General features: G+C 42.4%; 1 non-coding gene across 1 annotated transcript; it reads left to right on the forward strand.

The window, feature by feature from the left end:
- Positions 1–437: 437 nt before the first annotated feature.
- On the forward strand, positions 438–517 carry trnas-uga (transfer RNA serine (anticodon UGA)). Its single transcript has one exon. It is a non-coding gene; the product is annotated as a tRNA-Ser (tRNA).
- The last annotated feature ends 5,627 nt before the right edge of the window (positions 518–6,144 follow it).

Consider the following 6,144-nt stretch of genomic DNA (forward strand, 5'->3'; position numbering starts at 1 on the left):
GTGGAAGTCAGGGGTAAGGCCTTCTGCACACTGCCTGTGTGGCGTGAGCATGGTATTTCTGTTGCGTGGCATTTTCTTGGTCGTTGCACACCAGAAACGTTTCTGACGTGGCGATGTTGCTGCTAGCCTTGTCTGTACATATGTGTGTTTCTCATTGACATGTGATTTCAATAACTTGTTAATTGTTAATCTGGACTGGTTCGGAAATGAATCAGATCAACTAAAGGGGGTGGATTAACTACCCACATTACACCTGAAATACCCTCAAGATTTGAATGATCCTTTGGAACTGAAGTGCTTGGGAATCCCCATCAGTCATTCATCTGCCCAAGGTACTTGTGAGATAGCCTCTATCTTTGTCTGATTGATGGTACCAACTGTAATGAGTCTGTCAGGCCTCAGGGGTTCTCCACTGTAAAAACAGGAAATTTTTTACAGCTGTGATGGCCGAGTGGTTAAGGCGTTGGACTTGAAATCCAATGGGGTTCCCTGCGCAGGTTCAACCCTGCTCACAGCGATTTCCAACTACAGAATAAATAATAATTCAGTGAGCTATAGGGAGGATGACATTTTGAGAAATTACAGTTCATTGGTGGTGCAGATCCCTACCAGTTGGCTCCCTCTTCTTAGATCCATGATGACACAGTAATTCTTCTTTCAGTTGCATATCGCGATATAGTCAACTAATATCAAATAATCAATGTATTAATTTTCATTCCAGCAGCACTGAAGACGTTAAAATCAGGCAGTCAGTGCCCAAAGTGCCAGTGCTAGTGTTTGCTTGGCAGTTTCTTTTATAATATCCTCATGTATTCTTGTTACCACTGCTGTCGTATTTGTTTGTCTTGCCGTGTGTATGTCTTGTGTTTTTCTTTTTTTGTATGCAAATAGCGCTGTGCCTGTGCTTGCGGATGACTGGTGAAGGCAGCCCACACCCAACTCATGATTGGCTGCAGCTGTTGAGTACGGGATATTTAAAGAAGCAAGATGGCGGAGGTCAGGGGGGAAGAGGCCAGCAGGCATTCCTCATCCTCCTCGCCTCCCAACCGGCCAGCCACACGTTGTCTTATTAAGTTGATGTTGGTTCAGTACTTTTCAGTTTCCTATGTGTAAGGGTGGACCTCTAGAAGTGTTTGGTTTTCTCCTGTTTTTTCTCAGTTTATCAGCACGGCGCCACAGCACGAAGGCGTTGTAGGCAGACACGTCGAGGATGTTGTGGAACACGTCGAGGGGCCAGCGCGCCGTCTTCCTGCGGCAGCTGTACGTGCCCACAAGCTTGTTCCCTGTGTGCGTGTCCAAACAAGAACATGGAACATGGAACAAGATGGAAGAAAAAATGTAAAAACTACACACACACACAAAGACAATTGTACGGCAATGGCAAACAAAAAAACAAAACAAAATAACAACAAAGCAATACAACACCTCGAAAGGGCACCAGCTGCTCGTCCACCGTCATGTCGGCGCCCGGGTTGTAGAGCGAGCCAACTGCCTGTCCACGTGTCCCACACCTCTCGTACGGCCTCATTGCGGGACCGGTACACGCCTCCAGCTGAAGAGGAAGTGATGCAGCGGCGCCTACAAGCTGAGGAGACAGGCTTAATTGCGGGTGGTGGAACATGTCTATGTCTGTGGATCCTCATGGAGGCAGCTTGATTGATTGTTATGCTCCCTTATTTGTGCAGTATTACCAAGATCTAATTTTTTATCAAACCGGGTTGGGTAAGTAACCTTTCTGGTTACTTTTGACAAACAAAGCAAGTAAGGTTACTCAAAGAAAGTTACTGGCTGGGAATCAAAGCCATATCAACTGCTTGGAAGGAAGCTATGCTCACAACTATATCACCATTGCTGGACAATATAACATTCACTGCAAATCTAACAACACATCTGGTTATTGAGACTCAAACATAAATGCTCAGAGAAGCATCGGTGGCTTCCAGTGAGGTATTACAAGATTGTCCACGAAGGAACATCTGCCATTTGTTATAAAGGGATGTGTGACCACCATTAAATTATGTGTTGTTTGCGTTGTGTGAAGGTACGGCGCAACCGCAGGGGAACGTTACAGTTGGTTGGTTCTCTTAACGTTTAGGGAACGTTATAACCAGGAGGGAACGTTCCCTAAACGTTAGTTTTTGGTTTGGTTCGAACTAACCTTTAGAGAACCAAATACTAACGTTCCCTAACGTTCTCTAAACTTCCGTGTTAGTGGGGTACTTATCGCTGTCAAAAGGTATGGTGTTATGTTTGACAATGATACTCAATACAGGAAACATGACAATGCATAACATTTTTTTTTTCTTCAAGTTTGTCTTTTTGTCGTTAATGGCCACAAGTGAACAGTTCCTTTCTGCCTTTGACCGACATATTTCGGCTTTTTTTTCCAGCCCCTGAACATGACCAGCAGAGCAGAGTGGCGCAGCGGGAGCGTGCTGGGCCCATAACCCAGAGGTCGATGGATCGAAACCATCCTCTGCTAATTGCCATGCTTCATATCAGCACTAAATATGTTTCCAGTCTGTTGATATTTAACAAAGCATCTGTTGCTGCTAGTGTCTGAAGTGAAATGTCTCTGCCGGCTGAAGAGTAAACTTAATAGTTTGTAAAGTTCATTTCATCCATAAAAGTAGAAACTACAGTGCTCATACCTGCTGTAACACCCATTAAAACTGGCGCATAAAACAATATATACATTACAATACAGTTAATAAATACTGTAAATAGAAACATGTACGTTTAAAGTGCTTGTTGTGCTGTCTACCAGTCAGATTACCACAGGAGGTAATATTGTTTGCAGCTCTTTTAAAGACTCTACCATAATACCTGCTGGAGATGCCAGGTCCTCATACATGTAAAGCATGAGCTCTACCACTGAGCTACATCCCCTGAAGATTTTCAGAGTTTTTTTACTTTTTTCTGAGATAGACTTAGACTTATCTTTATTAATCCTTTTGGGAAGACTCCCGCAATAAAAGAAGAAACCTGGGTAAAACGTGTAATGTTAATGTATATAGGGCTTCAAATCTGTAAATACAACTGCGGTGGCTGGAAATCAAACTGGGCAAAATGCTTGCACTGCCATGACATAATTCATAGTCAAAAAGTAACATATCTGTTGCCTTTCTGCTGGACAATACAACGTTTACTGCAAATCTTGTAACACAGACTGAAAATAAATGCTAAGAAATACATTGCTGGAGACGGGTGGCTTCCAGTACCTATGAGATAACACAATAATGTTATTGAAGGAACATCTGCAGTTTGGTATATGAGTTTGATGAATCAATGGTTTGCTACCACCCTTAAAGAGTGCCTTTTGTTGTCTCAGTCCCAGAAATAACTACAGAGTCAGTGTTCAACCACCTGTCATTTTCTTTTCACCATCAGTTGTGTTTTTTTTGTTTTTTAACACACACTGCCCCACATGAGAGTTGAACTCACAACCCTCAGCTTATGAGACTGACGCACTGCCTACTGTGCCAACAAAGCTATGAAAGCATCAACAATGGTTAGGAAATTTCTGAAAATACTAACAATTTGGTCTTTAATGCTTTGTCGTGACCCCATGAAAAGGCCAGGACAAAAGACCGTGTGCAAAGGTTGAAGGAAATGCGAGAATATGACCACACAACAAAAGAAATGATAAATCAATGATGGTGGTAGTCAGTTTAGTCAGTGGTGAATGTGTATGTATGGATGAGTGTGAGGTATGGTGTCAGTGATTTATGCTGGACAGTGTAAAACTAACAAAGATGAGGGGGAGAGGTGCTGGACTGAGAGACCTCTAGGGCAATCACAGATGCACAACCATAATAAAACACTACTGAGTGAATGCGTTCCCTCAAATGAAGACCATTGTTCAGAAAGCTTAATGAAGCTTCATTTGACCATAACTATTAACCACCTGAACCTGGTAAAAGGTATGAGGTACTCATGCATAGCTAGCCAGTGATTTACCTACTGTAAACTGTGTCTCCCCCCCCTCTTTTTTTTATTCTTGTTACGTCTCGCCAAGAAATATTATGCTTTTGGGTCATCCGTCCATCTCTACATCCAAATTCTATTTTGATCCCCGAAGGGAAATCTGGAAAAGAGTGATCCTTCGAGCCAGATTTGAACCAGCGATCTAAGGATTTCAGCTTTATGCATCTACAGTCCTCTGCTCTACCAACTGAGCTATCGAAGGGAGATAATATGTATACTTGCACATCCCATTCTTGTGAAAGTGATAACACAGGACCCCCTGGAGGGAATTTCTTCAGATTTTGCAAACACTATCACACGAACTCGCAGATCAATTGACGAGTATCCCACCCAGAAAGAGATTTTAGACCTGGAATGAGCCTGGAACGTTCATTCAGATGATGAGGGAAAAAGCAAGTCAAGAACAGGTTTTAAAGGACTTGCCACAGACAGTGAACACAGCAGTAGATATGTCTACTGTGTACAAACACATGGTAACTTTACATGTGTTGACAAAGAAGATGCTCACAAATCTCTGTACTTGCCATTAAGTTCCTTGCTCATATTCATGTCCTCTTAAATACAAAGAATTGCTAATTCTTTATTCCCAATATCATGTCTCAGACATTTGTTCCAGATTAAAACATTAGCTGTCAGAAGTGGGATTTGAGACCACGCCTCCATTGGAGACTGCGACCTGAACGCAGCGGCTTGGACCGCTCGGCCATCCTGACTGATACAACAGACATCCAGTAGGACCTGTCTCAAAAATTATAATAACGTAAATTAAACATGTCATGATCTAGTAGGTTCTCAGTCATCCATGTCATAGTTAACAAGGGAAGGTTTCTCAACTGTCAGCCCAAATATATGGGTGTTCATGGAGACATGGAAGAAAGTCACCAGGGTGGCAATGTACTTGACAATGGCAATACATTGCGCGGGATGTGAAGGCAATGTGCAATACAGGCCAAATCCTATGGTGGGAATCAAGATCCACCAATGTCTCTGTCCACAATGTCCACCTGAATCCAGAAATGTCCCTGCCACATGGGAAATAGACTGACAATTGGGTCAACATTGTGCAATTATCTTCAAAATTTCCAACTGAGTCCACAGATATACCTGCCAGGTGGGAAATAAACTGATAACTGTCTTCATGGTCTAAACGTGTCAAATATTGCCGTACAATGTCCACATTGAGTCCAGATGTGTCCGTTTTGGTTCCTGATCAATGCTTTATCCCAAAAGTGCACAACTAGGCCAAGGGCAACTGGACTTGGTAAAAGGTCCTCTGCAGAAGTTTTGTCTCTCATCCAAGAGACTTCTTTAGTTGTTTTTTACACAGAAAGGGTTGGACACAGTGCCCACTCCCCACCCATATCTGACAGTTGAAAGCTGTGGGGAAAGAGGGGTTCCAAAGCTAATAGACCATTCAACAAGCAGTTCTGGATGCACTATACTGGCCCATTCAGGATGAACACTGTATACTCTGACTGCAGCAACACAAGTTCAAAGTTCAATGATAGCTTATTTTTATGGTGATTATGAGACTGAATACAAAGTCTGTATCCCCCATGCAACTCAAAGCCTATCACTTCCAGTCAATACTGTCAAGTTTGGAGCTCCTTCTGATTACATTAACAACCAGGTGACTCCTCAACATGCCCCCACCAACATAAGCTTACTTTAAACTAGATGTGGAAAGTTGAAAGGTTGATCTTTTTCACCTGTGCTGTGGCTTAAAACCAGGTTCCACCGAGATTTGAACTCAGATCACTGGATTCAGAGTCCAGAGTGCAAACCGTTACACCATGGAACCTTTATAGAGTTTGCTAGGCAGTTTCTTTCATTATATTCACATGTGTGATATTAAAGGCACACAACAATCACAACAATTAAAATATCACGCCCCAATATATTCTCGGTTTTGAGGCCTCGCCCCTACTATTTACGACATGGCCAGACGTAATCCGGCTAAGAAGCAGGACTTTTCAGAGGTGGAGATTGAAACCCGGACATCTCAGTTTAATTTGCAGTAAAGTATACACTTAAATGTACCCATATTTAAATAAACACACGGTAACAAAGTTTATGCAGTGTTTTTTTATTTTACTCGTGTTTTTTTCGTGAGTCAGTGTAAATATTAGCGCAAATCAGTATTGCACTGCTTTTCAG

Source organism: Etheostoma spectabile, unplaced genomic scaffold, assembly GCF_008692095.1.
Source record: "Etheostoma spectabile isolate EspeVRDwgs_2016 unplaced genomic scaffold, UIUC_Espe_1.0 scaffold00002117, whole genome shotgun sequence".
Lineage (NCBI taxonomy): Eukaryota > Metazoa > Chordata > Actinopteri > Perciformes > Percidae > Etheostoma > Etheostoma spectabile.